Genomic DNA, 21,707 nt, shown 5'->3' on the forward strand with positions numbered 1-21,707 from the left:
TTCCAATTTTTTGAAATTATTTTAACATCTAATCTTGTTCTTCAAAGTGTTTGCAAGCCTTCCCAACAAGGAGCAATTCGCAAGTTTTAAAATCTGTGTTCTTTGTTCTCTACTCCACTTTCCAAGGTCATTAATTTAAGTTCTGAACAGAAACAGCCCTGGAAAGACTCCTTCAATTTGGGAATATAGCACTGACATGACTCCTTAGCTACATTTTTCCAGACATTTTTCTGGATGTTTACCTTTTCCCCCTTTACCTGTTCCCTGCTGTGTTTCAGATGATTTTCCCACTTTTTACTAGGCCTTGCTTTCCTAACATTCCTGTCTGGGTGAACCACAGCACATCTTCACTGGGACAGACTGCTTTTTACTTTTACCATGACTGTAAAGTCATTGAAGTTTTCAGTCAGTGGATCCTCCCCAATCCTTTTTCCAATTGATAAAGTTTAGCTTGTATATGAGAGAAAGACATGAAGTCAAGACATAATAGTTGATCACAATGGGGGTAATCATTTAGAAAAAAAAAGGTGTCAAAACCAAGGAAATGAGAAAAACCTCCTAAATTAGATAATCCCTTCTATAGTTCATGCTTAATATCTTGCCAGGGTGTTGTAGTGTGTTTTTAAGTTTCTCAGTTTGCTCCCTCATTTTATGTATGTTCTCCCTTTGTTCTCCATAAATGGTTCCTCTCTTCCCAGTTTTCCCGCCACTATTGCCCTGACAGTTGAGTTACTATGGTTACCCCTGCCCCCGTTAGTTGTCAATCTCCCAAGTTACATAACTGCTCCTCCCTTATCCCACCATATAAGTAAAGTTTTCCTCTCCCCTGGGCCCAGTCAGACACCCCCCACTCCTCCCTGCTTTCGAGAACATTCTTCTCTCTGGGGGTTGTGGTTGGCTGGCGTCCCGGGGCCCCTCCTTTGTTCTATGCTTATTGGATAAGTTCTTGTGTCAGTTTTCTTATGTACAGCCCCACATGTTCCCCTATTGGTTAGCTGGGCTTCCCCTCCCTTCTCCACCACTTCCCTGTAAAAACTTTGTTTCCCCCCCCCCCCCCCCCCCGTGTTCAGTGCCATTTGCTGTGGGTTTTTCCACCTGTTGGTTGCCCTTTTTGCTGCCTGTGGGCTCTTCAATAAACCGACGTTTTACCCCCAGCAAGTGGTCGCCTCCTCACTCGTCTCGTCCTGCGTGAACCCAAGTCCGCAATCCAGCCCAGCCCGAGGCCAGGACGCCAAGGGGGGCTGGCTTCTGATGCGCAGGGGCGTCGGCCGCTTCTCCCCTTTTGCTAGCCGGACTTAGGGCCGCGCACGCCCTTGCGCACCAGGGTACCAAATATTTTGTCCCATTTTTATGTGCCACTTTTCCTAACATGATAGCTGTCCCATCATGCTTGGGAAGTACCCATAACCCATGGGTGCTAGTATAAGATAATCATTAGCAATAATATTAAAAAAACCCCAAGGTGATAGATTCATTAATTTATTTTCTGCCTGACACCAATACATTCTTGTGCTTGATAAGTGCAGTCAGTCAAATTCTTCATTTAGACAGTGTCTTTTTTCATATTTTATTTCACAACATATTATTTGTACAGAGAAAGACAGAGAAATCTGTCATCTGGAAAACTAAAAAATTTAAAGATAGCCAACCCTGGAACAGAGTTTTCTAAGTTGCCTTGTTCATGATCAATTGTATCATGAGCATACCAGATAAAAGTAAGCGAATATTTCAGGGTTTTTGTTAGGAGTAATTCCTTTAAAGTACTTTTGTTCTGAGTTTGTTTTCATTCCATATATATATTTCAAACAGAAAATCATAAATAATCGTTCATATCATAAAAAAGCAATGTTGTGTACAAAAGAAGAAATCAAAATGAAACAAATGGATATATCAGACAAGATTCTCATCAGTATTTTTGTCTTACTCCATATTTCTTACAGTAAATCAATCACTTTTGACAATAGGTAGATAGAAGGCCCCTGAAAATTGTAGATATCTAATTTTAAAAACACTTTCAGCTTATGCAGAAGCATGAAGTAGTGCAGCTACCAACCAGTATAAGTGCAGGGGGTACTTTTTGCTTTCTCTCCCTTCACTCCCCAGTATTTGCAACAGTAGCTTTATTGAAACTTTTTACAAATTAAATAGAAGGCTTTTGTCTGCAGAAAAGGCTTTTTTGTCTCTGTTCACGAGCACGATGGATGATGATGAACCATCATTATGGATGTCAGGGTCTAAAATGGAGACAGCTGGGAATCAGAACTAGTGAAGTGACAATTTAAGTAATAATCATGTTTTCAATTTTTATCATCATTAGAAGTTAGATTTATTGCACACTCAAGGTGTAGGACTGGAGAAATTCTCTACCAAAAAAAGACTTTCCATAAGGAATGAAATAAATTCAATGATGAGTCAGATGAGGTTATACAGAATCCAGAAAGACTAATGGACTTTGGATTTGTCACATGGCTCAGTTTGCACCAGGTAATCTCACTGCCAAATATAAATCTTCATCTATTTCTTATACACTGATAATATTGAATGCTAATTATAATATCATTTTTTATGGAACCCTTATGTTACAAGAAAAGAACCTAGACTTCAGTTTGTATTTTTTAATTATCATTTTCTCACTGCGTCTCAAACTATGTGAACATAAGAACAATCTTGCTAGAAGGCTTGGATGAGTGAAAAAGTGTAAAATATGTCTCACTCTGAAAAACTTCTGTTTTCTAAAAGCTAGACTGATGGAAAGATTTTCTGTTAAACTTTGAATGAATTCACTAACAGTTGTCTTATCTGTTAACAAGACAAAACTGGTTACAGTTTTTGCAGAGAAATAGCTACTACAGTTTTTCTTCCCAGAAAAGTTTCTTCATCACAGCACTGAAACAGGTGAATGGCTTTTTTTGAGCAGCTCTGCCACACACAGCACACCTCTGCCTCTCTATCTAGTGACACCAGTTTTCATGGTGGTGTGTGCTTCCAAAACTCATAAATGTGGCCAGAAATTATGCTTCTATGCCACTGAGTGGTATAGGATATTATATGCCTGTTCATATATTTTAACAACTTTCCAGATCATACCTGGATTTCTTGCCATTATTTATAGGCCATCACCCCAAAATTACTGTGGTAATTGTGAGTATTCTTACAACAAGGCAGTCTAGTTAGGTGCCTTTTAGCCCTTATGTGCTCCCAGAAGACAATAAATGAAGATGCTCTAGTATTATACCACCACGCCCACCCTGCTCCAATCCTGCAGTGACATTAAGGAGAGCAATACATGAGTAATCCGGTAGTGTAGCACTATAACATTGTGTAAAGATTGTACTATTTTGTGTTGAGAGGTCCAGCATGTGACAGCTCTCTTTTTGCAGCAAATGACCTCCTCTGCTGGTTTTGAAGAGCCATTATATAACACCTTTTAGTTCACAAAGAAGGATGGCACAGGCCACAGGGAGCTGCCACCCACAGCTGCATTTTGTAAAAGCGATTTCATTACTGTTATGTACTTCCCAATATTGTGTTCAAATTCTGGAACAGTGAGAGCTATCCCCATTTTACTCGACCTACCAATCTGAAATTTCAGAAGATATTAAAAACTTCCTCAAGCTGACTGTGTTTTGAACATTTACTTTTTCCATTGTATTAGCGAAACTGACAGTAAAAGCTCAATAAAATCCTAAGACATGCTTCTTATATTTGCCAAGTTTCAGCCTCTTTGGTAGATCGGTGTTCCTACTGTTTTCTCTTACGTGAAATGAGAAATGTTATTGGAACTGTAAGGGTTAAAAATGCTATACTTATATCTTGTTATAATCCATTCAGCCTCCAAACCTTGGGCACCCTGGGAATGTCAAAACTCCACATGATGTCTCTAGATGCCGGATTTTGCATTTGGATATTTGGAGTAGCAGGAAAAGTGTACAACCACATGTGTTACAGCAAGAAACTCCCTGTTGACTGCATAGCTGCAGGGGTAAGCTCAGAAGAACACATTTTCCCCAAATGCATAGCATAAATTAAACTAAGCAAACTAGTTCTTTTGTGTCCAGTAATTACTCAGGGTTTTTTGGTGTTTTTTTGCCTGTTACTGTTTAGCTTGTTATTAAACTGTTTTTTTTTTTCACTTACATCAGCTCCTATTTTTTTTTTTCTCCCTACTGGTGGAAATGGATTGGTTGAAACTAAAGAAAGGGACTTATTTTAGAGTGTCCACCTCTTCAATTGTCCTAAACTGAGACATAGTTACATTTGCTTTGTGGGAGAAAGGGCACCATACATTTTAGAAACATAGCTAAGAATTAAGAAACAATTATGCTTTTAGCAGTGGAGGTGATGAATCACTGAATGAAACCTCCCATGCAATAGGACAGTTTCTCTTTTGAGTGAGTCGAGTGAGCGCAGTTTCAGAAAGTCTCTTTGCAATACAGCATAAATCCAAACTACTGATTTCAGTGCTGGGTAACTGAATTAAACTCCAGGGCTAGCAACAGAGTAAATGTCTGACTAGATGATGAATCGGTACTTTCCAGGCTGAGAATCTGAAAATTTAAGAAATCCACAAGTCACATACTGTCATAGGAGATGAATGCCATTTACCCAGCATGTGCGTGTCTATCTACAAGTTATCCCCATATGAGTAATGTCTAAAGGCTCCTATTTAATTTTGTTTGCCATCAAATGTGTTGTGAGTCAAAAGCCCATTCAGAAATGCACATTCTCAAATAAGTTGTGCTATCTGTCTGATAGATGAACATTTTAAGCGCATGCAAACATTAAAGGATAAATTGTGATCCATAATTCGTACTACTGAAGATAAGGCAAAGTGGCAGCAGATTATCTACTGCCACTTGATAGAGCTAGACTGCTGCAAGCATAGCTCTTTATTTGACTAGAATGATGGTTTTAGCTTTATGTTTTGTACTTCATGCACAGAAGTCCAATACTGTATAAACATAAAGGGATCATTATATCAAATGAGGGGTAGACAGTGGGATATATTAATGTGTTACACACCACATGGTGATAGCCCCAAAACACAACACTTTCTATTAAAAGTAATGAAGTAAGAAAGAGATTATATACATAGAGATAGTTTTATGCAGCAGTCAGTGCTGTAAGATATTTACTCAAACCCTTAACAATGTATTTTTAAATGTCTCAGCTATCTCGTCAAAACTTACAGTGCTGCCAGCTGTCTTCCGAACACTGCAAAGCTACAGTAAAAAGCTTATTTATAAATAACCCTAAATCTGAAAATCTATCAATTTTCATCTTAGAAAACTATTTTCTACTATTAAAGACTAGTCCCAAATGAAAAGGAGCAGTCTTCAATTGCTGTCACAGACCGTATTTCATATCATTTGCCCATATACATTTTGGAAGGGAATTTGGATAAACTCTTACCCTGTGAGACTGTCAATTTTAGTCTATCACCTTATGCACATATAAAGCTTTATAAAGAGATATTCAAAAACATTTTTCTTATTTTCTTTTTAACTTTGAAATTGCAATAAAGTTTAGAGAAACTAAAATCTCCTAGGTTTTCTTGGTTTGAATCTGTTTTTCATGGCTAAGATAAAACACATTTAGGGCTCCACAATCCTAGCTGCCAATTACTTCAAGAGGAAGTCTACAAAGTTTTAAAAGTAAGGAATGGTAATATGAATACCTATTTTTCACCATACAGCTGGCATTTGTGCTACTTTAAATTTACATTAATCAAATTAGGAGAGAAAAACAAAACAAACAAACCTTCATACCTCTTAAGGGTTCCTATGTCCATTTCTCATTTCATGTGGCAGAAATTCACAGATAATGATATCCAGCTTCTCCAGAATTTTGGAGTAAATTTATGCAATGCTAAAATCACCCCTGGGCTTAATTGTAGCTTTGATAAAAGCCTGAGCATTTCTAATTGAATTCTGTGAACAAGTCTATATTTCCATTCTAGAAGAAGCAGATTTCTCATCATTTTGAGGCTAATAAAATATTCTGGGCTTTGTGTTGACATTCAGTGCAGGTTCTTAAAAGTTAAATTAGCAACTGAGTAATTCATACAAACAAAAGACCATTTTCACAAAGGAAATATCCTTATTTTAATTCCTCGCTATTTTCTTCAGAACCCTGTTAGAAAGAAGAATGAGCTTCTGTCAGGGTTAGTAATTCTTTCAGCATTTTCAGAACTAACCACTTCCTACAATGGACTTGAACTGAAGAGATGGCCAAAAACCAAGGGAACATAGGTATGTGCATGTTCCCTGCTGAATTCTTGCACAGGCTGACAAACAGTGCAAGAAGCAAAGAGACAAGAAAGGTCTGTCTTTTGTTGTAGTGTGTTCGTTAAGTTCATTTAATTCCTCCCCCATTTTATGTATTTGCTCCCCCTCATTTTGTGTAAAATGGTTCTGCCCTCCTCAGTTTTCCCGCCACAGCCCTGCCAGTTACGTTGTTCCCTTAGCAACCCTTGCTACGTGTATTATCAATCTTTTAGGTTATATAATTCCTCCTCCCCTTTTTCCCTAGTATGTATGCTTTTTCTCCTCCCTGGGCCAAGTCAATCACCCCCCCACTCCACCTAGTATTCCAGAAGCTTCTCCTCTTTGGGGGTTGTGGTTGGCTGTGGTCCCTCCCATACCTGGTACCTATTGGGCTCTCCACTATGTCATTTGTGTTAAGTTCATCCCCTCTTCTCCCCCTATTGGTCTTCTGTAAACCCCTCCCGGGTCCACTTCTTCACTTTATGACCCTGATGCACCCTTTGTTCTGGGTCATTCGCAGGTACATCAGCGGGCCACTCCCTGGTTGGCATAGTGGGCTTTCCAATAAACCTGTTTAGCCCCCCAGCGAGTGTCCAGCTCCTTCCTTCTCATCGTTTAGCAGCGATCCAGTCCGCAACCAGCACAGCCCGAGGCCTTACGACACCGAGGGGTGCTGGAACGGTATGCAGCTGGGTGTCAGCCATAACCTCAGCTAGCCGGACTCTGACCGTGAAGGCCAGATACACCTCACCACAGTCTTTCATAGGCCAAGGCAGTCTTGGAGAATGGTTTTCAATTTTTGATTTTATGGAAAAAAAAATTCTATATCCTGAGGCTCCAGGACTCCATGCTCTGGATTTTTGCAATGGTAACCACTGCTTCCATTTCTCTCATATTCCATGCCATCTCTCCCAGCACCTTTGGATTCGCAAGCACAGAGACAGAAGTAACTAATTGTTACGTGGTGCAGAATGATGAGGGTCATAAGATGACAGCAGAAGAGCAGCTTAACTTTGTCCATAGCTGGCATAGGAGGTAGGGCTGGGGATACAGCAGTGGATGCATTCAATGTCTCCTTGCAGGTCTCGGTCTCCTAATGTACTCTGCACTCCATCTACTCCCCTTCAAGAGTAAAACAGAAACAATGGGAAGGGATATTCAGTGGTGTGCGTGTGTGGTGGTCAAATAAATCATCCCATCTACAAGTTCATTCATTTTGCCCTTTTTTTTTCTTGTCTTGCATTTGGAACTGCGTGCATCCATTTTTCAATGAGCTGCTACTCCAGCTGTGAAGTGTGTAAATAATTGTAGCCACCCCTGCTGCATCGAATGAGGACTTAAGGTACAGAAGCAATGAAACATGGACCTCCAGCAGAGGAGGAGCAATACACTTTTTGGAGAGTGTGGGAGGGTAAGTATAAACCAGCATCTCTCCCAGGAAAGGAAAAGGGGAGTGGGGCACTTAGCATGCCTGTTCTATGGGCTGGGAACATGGGTTCCACTTCTCTCAATACTTTTAGGGCTCACTTGCTGAAGAAGGCAAGATATCTGCTGATGCAAACCATTGCTTATAGCAGAGAGGCGGAAAAGGAGAGATGATGCCCGTGTTGACAGGAAATTGGAGTGCCTGACATTGCCTCCCAGGAATCTCCACCAATCCCTTAAGCGAGGTTGTGCAGCAGCACTGTGAGAGGATAATTTCATGTACAGTCAGAGGGAGCCTGAGGAGCTCTGAGCGCTCCCATCAACAGCTGAGGATGAAGCAAAGAGGTCTCAGAGACTGCAGAGAGCATATTGGTGAGCACCATGACCCAGCCAAAAAGAAATGAAAAATTCTGACTCAAGAATATGGATCAGGCACCAAAAAAAAAATCAACTTAAAACTGAACAACCCCCCAAAAATACTGAGATAAAAGCCAAGTACTAAACCTTCTATGCAGTGGACAGGGGAGAGTTCTGCTGAAGATGAAAACATGTATTTCATCCTGTAGATCAAAGCATAGGTATGCAGTTGGAAATTATCAGCAGAGGCAGTGAAAATGAAATTATACTACAGCTGCAAAAGCAGATGTCTGACAACTCTTTCTTTGGGGATACTGGTTTTGGAAACTTAATGATGTTCTTAGAATGCAATTTTTCATAGTGTTGCATGATAATAAAACATGGGATTGTGTGAAACACTACCGTGTTAATGAGTGTCTGCTTATAGCAGGTACTTAACTCAGTGACCCCTTTTCCCATTAATTTCTCATCAGGCCCAGAAACTAGTGTGATTTATTGTAGTGGGAAGTCTTACTGTGCAGGACCTTTTTCCAGGGCAATTTTGATAAGAGATGTTATTTGATACCATTAAATTATTTTAACTCGCAGCATAGCAGGAACTCTTCATATATTGTAGAACTACTGCTCTATTCTGGATGGTTTTATCTTCTGAAAAAAATGCACATGAAATGGCTGCTATTTCCTCTGTGTGTCAGGCTATGGCTGGGTACATTTATCCATAGTTGACTGAGTTTTACATGTGGCAGGGTTCCGTACATAATACGATGATGTTCTGCTGACAGTATATAACCATCACAACCAGAACTCTATTCCTGCTTGAGTTGACTGTAGCAAGTTGGCCCACAGAGTCATTTCATTAAAAAAATCTATCAAAACAGGTGAAATTAATTAATCCTCTACATTTCAAACATTCTATGGTGTTCATTTCACCTGTCTTTTTCTGCTGCACTAATAAAAGAAAGCTGCTGTTCTGTAGTTTAATTAATAAAATTGTGGAACAATGTGTATTTGACTAATTCCCCTCTGCCTCTTATTTTCTACTTTGTGTTTTCCCTTGTTTTTCTCATCATTCTGGTCCCTAAGGATAAACTGTTTGTAGTCAAAGCACTGAACTTAGTGCTACAAGGATCAGGAATTCCTCAGTGGATAAATGCAAACCGTTGTTGTCACTTTTGTCTCTATTTCCCTGTTTTATTAAAAACCTGTATTTTCATATAGTAGCTCAGCACAGGCTCACATGGAGAGATCAGATCAAATACAATTTTTTTTTGTTGCATTTCACATCCAACATTTGAAAATCATGGATTTGTTTGAACACTGACTGTTAAAATATAGTCAATATGTATGCAGCATTTCAGAACACTTCTGATGTATTTAAGGGCATGCAAATATAAACCTACTACTGAATTACAATTTTTTCAGCTGCAGATTTTTAGAGAGGATTTAAATAACTCTTAAGAGGAAAGCTATATAAGAGAAGAAAACCCAAGGAATTTTGTAATTAAGATAATGCTTCTGACTTTTTACTTAGATCTAGAAACACTTCCTAGAAACTGTTTGCAGGACAAATTTTCAAGTACAAAGGATTCTATTAAATGAAAAAATATAATGACTTTGGAACTTTAGGGTCTTAATGACTACAATAAATTTTCAAAAATGGTATTGAAATTCCCTTAAAATTGACATTATTTATATGCTCCATTAAAGGTAAAACTAGAAATTTTTGCTACCAACTTTTCGTTCTTTAATTCTCTTAGTTGTGGGGAGATCAAGAGTGCTTTTAATTATTACTCATGATAACCAGACCTTCCTTTTGAGTATAAAAATGAGAATGGAAAGCAAAGCTTCAGAAATAGTTGCTACTTTGAAAAGATAAACAAACCAACAAACCAAAATCCAATGAACCATTCATAGACCCCACAGTTGTAAACATTTCAAAATTTCCACTAGCAATTTTTAGTTATAGAAACTACTTTAAAAGCATGTCCACATGTACATTCACTACTATATTTCTGTGAGCTGTCTGATATTGAAATTATTGTTCCTTTTTGTCTTAAAAATAGCACCATCTTGAAAGAAGGAAAATAGTCTTGCAAAAGCCAACACAAGTCCACCTTGGGGAAAGCTGGGATCTGCTCTTGGCTCTGTGACTGACTGAGACTTTGTTGCATAAAGTCTTTGTTTTCCAATCTATAATAAATGAAAATCAATATGTCTCTACCACACAAGGGTGTTGCAAACCTAAATTCATTCACATGTGGCAAGTGGTACAACATGATGGAAACTCAATATAAATTGTTACATATATTCTGTTACCCCCAGTGGAAGGCTTTCATCCATGAAATTGCTGCCGTACCAGCAGCGCTGGACAAATTGCAATAGGGGAAAAAAAAAAAAAAAACCAAAATAAAAGTTAAAATAAAAAGTTTTAGCCCTGGAAAGAGAGGCTAAATCATGAATGTTACAAAAACTATGACTAGAATTGTAAAAACCTCAGTTTCTTCCAAAGGAGATGGATTGTCTCTATAGGCATGGTGACAACTGAAAAGTAACAAAAGTAGGGAAAAAAAAAAAGATACATGATAGTTACTATTAGTTATTAGATAAATATGAATGCTTAGCTGAGAATTATAATCAGGGTGCATGGATAAGCTACATCTGTGAAAGGAGTCCATTTCACAAAGTTCACGTTTATATAACACTCTCCACAAGAGATGCCTTAGCTGAGCCCTTCTCCTGGGCCAAAGTGCTGCAATTTCCATGAAAACATATGTCAACATGTTTTGGCCCATTTCCATAGAATTTTATTCTTGATTACATCTGCTGGAGTCTTTCTGGAGATGGCCTCCTAGCTTTGATGCATCTCTTTCTCTTTGATATTTTTTATGCCTCTTATCCATGCTTTTTGTGAAGATATTCTTGTCCAAACATTTTGCTTCTTTATGGAGATTTGCTTTGAAAGCTCTGTGGAGGGAAGTTTGGAAGTTGGGACAGGTGGTGCTCCTGTCAGGGTCGTGGGCTCTCTGTTCAGAGAAAATGTTTTATAAATATTATATCAATGTATTCCCTTGGCAGGTTTTCAGGAGAGCTTATAAAACTGACTGGCAGGTGAGCTCTACCTCTTCCTTCTATTGTCTGTCAACCTCTCTCAGCTGTTGCCAGCTAGACCCTGTAACCCATGTATTTTTCTCTCATTTTGAGCGTGTCAAAAATGTGGATCCACACCCCTCTATTCTTTTTTTTCACTCTGCAATGTTTGTTTGTAGCTGTAAAAACCTATGACTTTTAACGTTCCAAGCATATTGAGATCCATCCTTTGGTCCCAAAGTTTTGGTGAGCCCATACAATACCTGATGGAGAAGAGTGGTATGGCAGTGAACACCTGTACATCCCCACTGGGAACACAGGTGCTTCAGTGCAGCTGTGATGTGCTGAGGGTGGGACACAGGGGCTGTCTGGAGACTCTGCCTGGAGTCCTACCCACCTCCTCATGGCCTTTGGTCCATGCTGATGGCACAAGCCATGCTCAGGCTTGCAGTGTCAATGTCTGGGGCAGGAGAGCCACGTGAATCCTGCAGGGTCTATCCCAACCCTTATCGGCTCCTGCGTAGCTGTGGCACATGAATGGATAACAATAATGGATTTAAGTGGGGACCTACCTGCATCCCAGAGCCATGGAGTAGTGCTTGCAGTGGTGAACACATTTACAAGGAATCAGGTTTGGTTCCAGTAAGAGATTGCCCCCAGACCCTTGGACCACACGCTTGGTTTTACAATGTTCCTTTCAGTGCCATGGGCTGCCCTAGGCTGTGTGGAGATGAATGGAGACACCTAGCTCACTTCGCAGCTCTGGTGGCACCTTTTGGGCCTGCTGGGGTACAATATAGGCTTTGCAACCCATATCACACACAGTCCAATAATCAAAGCAGGTGAACCAGATCCTGAAGCCATATCCCTGTTGTTTTATCAACTGTTGTGGATGGCTGGATTTACCTCCTGCCACTGGCAAAATTTGCCCGTAACAGCAGTGTCTGCTCTTCCAAGCAGCATACCTCTGTGTACAAGCAGTATGGTTTCCAGTCCCCCGACCACATAGCTGTGCTGGGGCAGCTCTCCAGGAGTTTTCCCTTGAGGACTCTGGCTTGATGGTTGCAACTTAGACATTTGTTTCCTTCTGAACATCCAGAAAAAGCACAGGCTGCTTACAAAAGTTATGCAGATAGGCATCTGCAACCAGCTCTGGACTTTGAGGCTGGGGACTGTGTTTCTTTGTCCCATGATGTTTGCTTCACCCTCCTTATGGGCTGGATTGCTGTTACTTGGGCCCATCTAAAATTGTGGGCCAAGTTTCAACAGCAGCTTCCATCTGTTTGCAGAACTCACACAGTTGTTTGCACCTCTCTGCTAAACCCTGTTAACATAGATACCTTCAGCACCTCTAATGATGATGGTCAGAGTGAATACTAGACACTTTTGCGTTCCACAGTATTGCAGGATAGCCTGCAGGACTTTTTTGGCTGTACAGGCTATGATCAGAGTGAGAATTTTATGTTAGCAGGAATCATCCACTACTGAAAGCTAGTTGTAATTAGAAACTATAAAACTTTTTAAAAGATGTAATTAACTCTTGAAATAATATAACATAATTTATATATTTAAAATCCAATGGAAGAGCTCATCAGCTATGCCGCAGAAAACAACCATATTACATCAAGCATGCAGAGAAGATTCCTGCATTTCAAGGGATAAGTGGAAACACTGGCAGAACCATCAGCAGTTATTGCAATACTAAATGCAATGGAAACAGAAAGAAATTATCCATATGTTGCACAAGAGAAATTAACAAGAGTTTTGCATCCAAAATGATAATTGTCAAGCAGAGAAAGGCTGAAAAAGTGATGTATATTGTCCTATTTAAGGTGTATTTTTTACTGTTATGACCAAATTTGGTGTCAGGTAAACAATGTTGAAATAAGAGGAAAAAAAAGACCAAACAGTAACAAGTGATGAGGAGGTGTTGAAATGACTGTAATTTAAACATCTGAAGATGAAATTGCATCTTTGACCTATTCCAAAGTTAATTTTCAACTACTAAAATCCAATGAGAAAATAAATATGTGCCACTTGCAGTATGGTACAGATCATTCTGAGAAGGAAAGAAATACCCAGATATAAGTAGAGATGTAGCCTATTATTTTAGAAAAGTTTTAAAAATCATTGCTCTGCAATAGATTAATGTTCTTATTCTCAATAATACTTGTGAAGTTTTGTTCTTAAAAAATCACAACTTGCAACCAAAAGACCTGATTTTCCTGTCACATCCCACTTATTCAAGCTTCTGCTGTTCTGTGAAATAAAGAAAGAGAATGAATTTTCCCTAACATGAATTATCCTGCCAGGTGAAAAAGTCTCCCTTGGTTATGATCTACAATGCCAAGAATTGGAAATGCTCATTTAATAAGGGCAGCAAAGAGCTGAGCTCTTACATGTTTGCTTTCTCATATCCCATCAACAGTTTCTGCAATACATACTGGAATGCAAATTACTCAGTCCTCATTTTAAGCCTCAGTAGCCACTATTAAGTTGAGAGATTCATTTACAGACTGAATCCATAAAGGATTCAAGGATAATGTTGGCAGAAGATGGTCAGTTCTGCTGTCATCACTTGTTGGCTCCAAAGCCATCTTAAATACACACACATTTGTCATATCTATGTTTTTGAAGAACAAAATGTATTCCAATTCCACCAAATTGTTCAATATTAAACATCTATTGTATTGCTACAAAGGGTTGCATAGCAAATATCTATTATCTTCATTTTCTTTATCACATTCTTTAGAAATGCTAACATGCCATAGAGATTTGGGGGGAAATGGTTGAAAATGTTCACTCTTCTCTTTAGACTGCAAATGCAAAGTTATAAAGTCCAAAATAATTGCATTTATCCATGTGCACTTACAGAAAAACTCAGTAAATTTTTAAAAATAATTTCCTCACTTGTTTTTCACTTTAGTGTAAGCTTTTACTAGTGCAGTATTTATTTAATCTGAGAGACTGAGTTTCCACTACTCAATTTTTAATTTTTTTTCACAATAAATCTTAGAAAGGGTTGATCATTTAAAGGTTTTAGTATCTGGAGGGGTACCAATGATTTCTTATTTGATTTCCTTTCATATTTTAGACATTCATTATTCTCATTTTTTAGCTTTATTTAAAATTCTCAATTTTTTTTCCTATACAGCAGAGAGGATGCTGTCAGATCCATCAATATTCATCATGCTTTCAAAACAGATGAATCATTAAAATAGCAGAGAAATTGTTTTTCCACTGTCAGAAACAGATTGCAAGGATATTTGCTTGTATCCTAATTACAGATTCCTCTTCTCAGGGTATCAGGAAAGCAGGCAGCTATTTCTGCTGTTCCTCTGAGCCACGCTGCTTTCCCAGCCGTAGCAGTTTGCTGCTCATTCATCTCCCGTGTCCTTTGTTTGTGTCCCCTCTCTGATGCTTGGATCTATTGCTATCTCCTCTACTGTACTGTAACAACTGCAAGTCCTTAGGATATCCTGGAACATTAAACAAACAAACAAAAAAATTCCAGACACAGCAAGTTGCTGCTTATCTTTCTGTGATCCTTTCTGCACATTTGGAAAGCTCTACTTCGAATTTATTGGGGCAAAATTGTAATAAGTTATTTTTGCCGTCATTTTTCCATGCTTACATGGAAAACTGTGGCAATGCTAGATTCAGGTAAATAATAATTTTTTTTTTTATTCAGGTAAATAATTTTTATTTGTTTTTTTATCAAAACTGTGGCTTGGTGAACATTCAGGTTATAGAACAAATTCTTTTTTTCTCAAAAACCTGAAGACCCAAAAGCAAAGAAATACATTACCGTTTCTGCTTTTCCTGTTCTTCTTGTTTTCTCTTGGATGAGACTAGTCAAGGTTTTGGATTAATTTCTTGCCTCTCATTTCCTTGATAAATATTTTGTCCAAACTTTGCTCTTAACTGTAGTCTGACACTCTTTGAGAGGCTCATGGAAACAAGGTTTGAATGTGACCGGTAAGCTGAGGAAATAATGAAAATTTTACCCTGGATATTCATCTAGCTGAATAATGTGCAAAGCTGCAGGAGTAATGACTGTGGAAAAGAAAATACATAGAATACTAACAAAAACAAATTTACAGATGAAAGAACTTACCTGGACTTAGGTATTTGGCTGAACCACCTCCCTATTCTTTCAAAGGAGGTATAGGAAGATTTCCTGCCTTTCCAGTCTGATTCCTGGGTATGCACATACTTTCTTCAGAGATGCTAGAGAAAAATTCTTTTTCTCAGCCTTCTTACTGCTATGACCTGTAAACCAGTATGTGTTTTTAAAATGGAAGGAAGTCATAGGTCATTATGCTGGTAAATACAGTGGAAGGAATAAAATATGCCTTTGAAATGTTCTAATTGTTTATCTGAAGAAAGGTTATATGTCAATCTCTCCAGATTCATAAACTGCGAATTTAAAAAAAAAACTAGATATATAGATCTAGATATAGATCAATCTAGATATTGTCTATAGCTATTATAAATCCAGGTACTAGGAGCATTTATTTTGTATTCATATTAATGTATGTGCAATAAACTAGTGACATCATAAATGGAGTTAATATGGCATTTCATGAGACAGTGTCCTTTGGTATGAAAAAGTTTATGTTTTGTCTCTGAGGCACAACTATGGTTTCAACCCTTTCAGTCACTTGCACAGAAACAGCTGAGACTGTTAAATATACAACCCCAGCTTCAGCAAATTTTGACTGCCCTATTCTTGCCACCAGCTTATTAAATGTTTTCAGATATTTTAAAATGGAATGGTAAAATATCCACTGCTAATTAAACCCCCTTGTTTATTTCATGTCACTGTAGCCATTCTGTTTTCAGTTTATGACATGAGGTTTTTAAATATGTGATAAACTACTATAGTAGTGTAAAAGTAGGCAATCTTTCAGACACATAAGCCTTTTCTGAGTTCTACTTACAAACCTTCATTTACTTGTGCTCCAAGCCTATAACACATTGCCTTCCAAGTATGAAATATGTCCTTTTTAATGCATTCCTCCAACCTACTCCCCAGATCTTTTCTGCAGATATGTGATGTTCTCTTTGAGCTTTAAAAAACATTTCCCATTTAAATCAACATCCATCAGTGATTTGGAACCCCTGTCTGCTGTGGGATTTTGTCCTTTCCTTTTGGTTAACATTATGTACTGACAAAGAACAGAACAAGGACACTATGTTAGATTTATAAGGAAATAATGTCAAAATGGTTAATGCAATTCACCAGTTCAATAAACTGGATTACATTTTAGTAGGACAAAAGATCAACGAAAGCCTATTTATATTCATTGTGTGAAGGCTGTACCAGCAACCACATAATGCATTCCCCGTCTTTGGGCTCATTAGCTATGCCTATTAGATTTGTTAGGTATCATAACATCCAGATGTTTCTGGACAGCTCAGCTGACATTTTATCCATGAGCAGATTAAATATTAATGGATGGTAGGTAAACAAGTGCAATAGCTTGTCTTGGATTTGGAGTATTTTCAGTACTATCAGGGTTTGGGGGTTATTTTTTTTCTGTCTTCATGTTTCTCAAAAAGCATGAAAAGACAGCAAATCACCTTTAGAAAGCACAATTCTTGTGGAAATAAGCAGCAAAAAGCAGTTTGCCATCTCTCTTTGTAGAGGATCTTTATATGATAATTCACACCCAGGGCACATATTATCTAACAAAAATCTTCAAGAAACTTCACCAAGAAACTTCACTAAACTCAGACTGAGCTTTCATTTAGGCAGTTGAACTTTTAAAAGTCATTTTAATGGACAGTGTGTGTTGTAGATAGGTGATTTTTAATGATGACCTGTTCTTGCCATTCTTCACTGGAATGATAAATAAAGAGTTTGAGAATCCTCCCACCACATCTTCTCTGCAGAATATCATGCAGTTATGGCTATTCTGCTCTCTCTTTCTTTTCCAAAGCATTGTACTTAGTGAAAGGCTATGGGAAATGCATATGGGGTGCATCAGGCACAGCATCACTAACTGGTGAAGGAAGGGGACTATCTCACTCTGCTCTGCACTGGAACAGCCTCACCTCGAGCCCTGTGTGCAGTTTTGGTGCCACAATATCAAAAAGACATGAAGCTCTTAGAGAGAGTCCAAAGGAGGGCAATAAGGATGGTGAAGGGTTTGGAGGGGAAGCCATATGAGGAGCACCTGAGATCACTTGTTCTGCTCAGCCTGGAGGAGACTGAGGGGAGACCTCATTGTGGCATCATGAGGGGAAGCAGAGGGGCAGATATGCTCATGAACAGTGAAAGGACTGAAGGAAATGGCATGAAATTGAGCCATGGATATCGGGAAAAAGTCCTTCACCCAGAGTGTTCTTGAACAGGCTCTCCAGGGAAGTGGTCACGGCACCACTCTGACAGAGCTCAAGAAGCATTTGCACAATACTCTGAGGCACATGCTATGACTCTTGGGGTGTCTTGTGCAGAGCCAAGAGTTGGATTCAATCATCCTTGTGCGTTTCTTCCCACACAACATATTTCATGATTCTGTGAAGTGTGAAATTTCACCTATGTCATTATTATCACTGTAGAGTAATTGCTATACACAATACACATTTTAGATCTTGATGACTTTGTTTCTTGTTTTTATCAAGTGGGTTTTTTTTCAGGAAAAACTCTGATCCTAAGTCAGCACAGAAATAGATTTTGTCTTGAATACTTTAGACTTCACTTTTCCTCTCTAGGATGTATCTGCAATTGTCATGCACCTATACTTTTTCACTGAAACCCGTGGATCTATTCTAGTTTATACCAGTTAAAAGAGTTAGCCCATTAAATCAGTATAAAATGGAAAAAACAGTTAAAGTGAGTACTAGTGGCAGAATTTGTTTGTTATCCTCTTGGGGTTCTTAAAAGTCCTATGCAGTAGCAACTGCCTTCTGAACAGTCCAAAGCAGATTTAAGGAAGATGACAGTACCTGTCCCAGTGATTAATTTAGTCTTTTCCAAAGTAAAAATGATCCTGCATGTTCATTAATAGACAATATTTTGCTGCCAGACATGCCCTAAGACATTTCCTGAAAGACAAAAAATTTCAGACCCTTCAGACCAAAAGAAAAGACCCAGGAAATTCATAAGAGAGTTCAAGTGAATTTCTTTGAATTGCAAAGCTTTAATTATTGCATTTGCATAAGTTCATCACCATGTGAACTCTCCATAGACTGTTTTTGTTTGTTTGTTTCTTGTCAGCTCTGAGAGCCTGGGGAGTGAGCTTTGCTGTTCCAATGAGGGCTGCTGTGCTCTGACATTCACATTTCATGAGAATGCATGATTTAGACATGAGATTTGTTACATCATCATTTAAACATTGTAGTGGGTGTACATGGTCAATATTCACTGTAAATGTCACCAAGGGGTCTGTTTTGAATGAGAGTGTACATCCACATATGAACCAAAACTAACAGCCCCGAAGGAGGCAAGCAATGTTGTAGCCCCAGCTAAAACAAAATTGAATGACTGTGTTCTCCATAAACAGTCAGTCTTGTATATTCAGGTATGAGCAATGTGTTCAGCTAAACATCTGTCTGCTGCTGGGCCAATAAATGAATCTGAAATCATAGCCATGGAGAGCTATAAAAACAACCAAAGAAACTTTTGTTTAATTTTGAAATATACTCAAGTATCATAGTTTTGACTTTTTGTCTTGAATGCCAATGTTTTGGCTTTTCAGACTATGGAGGAGTGATTTATTTTTCTTCAATTCATTGTTTTCCACTGCTAGGTTAGTGAATAGAGAGTGGAAATAAAATAATCCAGTGGGGTGAAAAACAGAATGGAAAAACCAATAGAAAGAGGTGAAATGAAGAACAAATTTGAATATAAAAGATGCTCTTTTATCTATTGTGAGGGCTTATTTCCCAAATCAAAACTGAATAGTCTTCTAAAATATAAATTGAAGCTCCAACAGAAATTATAAATACAATGCAGAATTAAAAAGACAATATTTTTTCAGCTTGATATTGTGTAATGAGAACCAAGCTTTATGATCATATGATGCATTTTATCTGTGACCCCACAAAATGTACACAGAAGCTGACATTTGCTCCAGCTTGACTCTTGGGGCACTTCTACTCCAAAATAATAACAAAAGCATTCTTCTATGAGTGTAAACTTCTTTGAAATAGAATTGCCATGAAGGCAACGTAACAGATCTCAGTCAAATAAACAATCTTCTATTCACTTCTATTTGACTAATTTTTGACACTGTCAAAAAGAGTTAAAAATTTTGAAAACTTTTTGAAGCCTATTTCTCATCTGGCTCTCTGAAACAGTTTATATTGGCTTGACAAAACATTTTCCTCAGACGGGTAAAACATTTCACAGCCTTTTAATTTGTACTCAACTAAATGACTAAAATTACATTGAAGAGTATTTTATTCAAAGCTTTCAAAAGAACAGTAATTCCTTTCCCAATGTAAATGTTCCAAATTTCCTTCAGGTCAGATATGGACAGGGAAAAAAAAAGGGGAAAATGTATCATGTAAATTATTATTAACATGTGGTCATTTAATGTGTTTTATAAGAGGTCATTCATTCCAAATGCAGCTCAAATGTAGATCAGATGGTAGTAATACATACAGCAATATGTACTGAATTTTATTTTTAGGTATTCTCTTCTGACCATGTTTGAGATCAGTCTTTCCTTTGCTGTTCTAAAATCTTCTTGATGTTTTTTGACATTCTAAATCTCAAACCTTTGGGGAGGGAGGTTGGAGGAGGGGAAAACCAATAAAAGCTGACAAAATTAATTACACTGTATTGCTCATCTTAAATGTTTAATTAGTCACATTGTACCTGATTAGAAATAAAATCTTCAACATCCTCTTAGCCTGTGAAAATTGGAGTGCAAAGTGACTTTTTAACACAGTAGACCATTCCAGTTGCAGTGATTTTTTTGCTCCTTTTATAGAAATCCACAGTCTCTGTAAATGCTGCCTCCCAGTAACCATAGGAACAATGTCCACTGTAATTTCTTAAAGAGGAAGGGCAGACAAAGTAATTTCATCTATAGGAAAATATATGAACATTGTTATGTTCTAATTATTCTATATGATATCTCACATTACCTCTTACATTTTAATATTCCCTGTGCCTGAAAGAATTAAACCAGTGACCTTTTCTTCCACTAGTGATTATGATATATGCAATTGCATTCAAGATTTTTTTTTAATGGAAAATGATGAATCCTCGTCACAGGAGACAGCAAACTTCAGCACCAAATCCAATCCTGCATTCTATATATCTCTTTGTCTTTTCAAAGCTGCTGTCATTTGACGTCATGGTGAAAGAAGGGCTTGATCTACTGATGAAAAATTCCCGGGAATGGGGACAGAGTCTATCTTTGTATTTGCATCTGCTAAGATGTGAGCTCAGCTGCACCATTTCAACCCTTCCACCTGCTGCTTCTGTACTTACTTTTCCTGATACTGTCTAGAAAGTCCAGCACTCGCATAGCATCACCAGTAGAGGGATTTTGATTTACTTTCTTATCAGACAGTTGGAAAGCATTCAGTAAATAAAATGTCTCCAAGATTCAGCCTGAAGATGCACCTAAATTGGCTCTCCAAGGACCAGAGCCATTCACCCTGCTTAATCATAAACTTCCTCTCAGGTCTCCCTTGGTTTCATTACTTCTCTCCCAGTCCAGTAATGTGTAGTGGATGGGGAAAAGAAGCTATTTCCCCACTGGACTTGTGAGCTTCTCCTCTGGTCCCTTTTTCTCTTCTCCCATTTAACTTCTCAGTAATTCCTCTGAGCTTCAAAGCACAGATTCTAGTGTATATAAGCCAAATAGATCTGGATGAGAATTGATTTTTAGCCAGCAAATGTCACTCCTTAAATGCCCAAAGGCTGTTTAAACTCAGACTTAGACAGAATGTTAGTAATGGCAGAAAAATCTGACCCAACTTACCTTAACATACTGTTATCTGGTTTCTGCTCCAGAAGTTAGCACAAATGCATGGCAAGTTTTCTCAAAATCAAAAATGCTTTAAAAAACCCTTTGTGGATCTCCTCATAACATATAGGCACTTCTGCTACTCCCCAAAAATATGGAAACAATTTATTCTTTTGCAGTATATAGCCATCTTCCTCTGTATTATTTACTAATCATAAACTTATAACTTTTTTTCTCTCTCTGCTTCTTTTCCAAACTGTCAGAGTGTGTTTTACTTCCTCTGGTTGACAGTGTGGCATAAATTACTTTGTCTGAGCTGCCCTCTAAAAATTAAAATATCCTCATCCCTGTAAACTATTTGAATACATTTGCAAGAACATCCTCCAATGAGATAGTCATAAGTGAAGTATTTCCAATACTTCTGCATACTGGATGTTCAGCATTAGAAAGATATGAATATTTTCTCTCTGCTTTTATTCAGAGGCTAAAATTGAGAAAAAAGGTAAAAAACCTAAAGAACCTAAGCACATATAAATCACAGAATCAATGAAAAAGAGAAATATTTCATCTTAGAGAATATTTATACAAAAGAAAGGAGGATACATTAAGCATTTAAAACCTGTAAGGAAGTTGTGAGGAG

This window comes from Ammospiza nelsoni, chromosome 5 (assembly GCF_027579445.1).
Source record: "Ammospiza nelsoni isolate bAmmNel1 chromosome 5, bAmmNel1.pri, whole genome shotgun sequence".
Lineage (NCBI taxonomy): Eukaryota > Metazoa > Chordata > Aves > Passeriformes > Passerellidae > Ammospiza > Ammospiza nelsoni.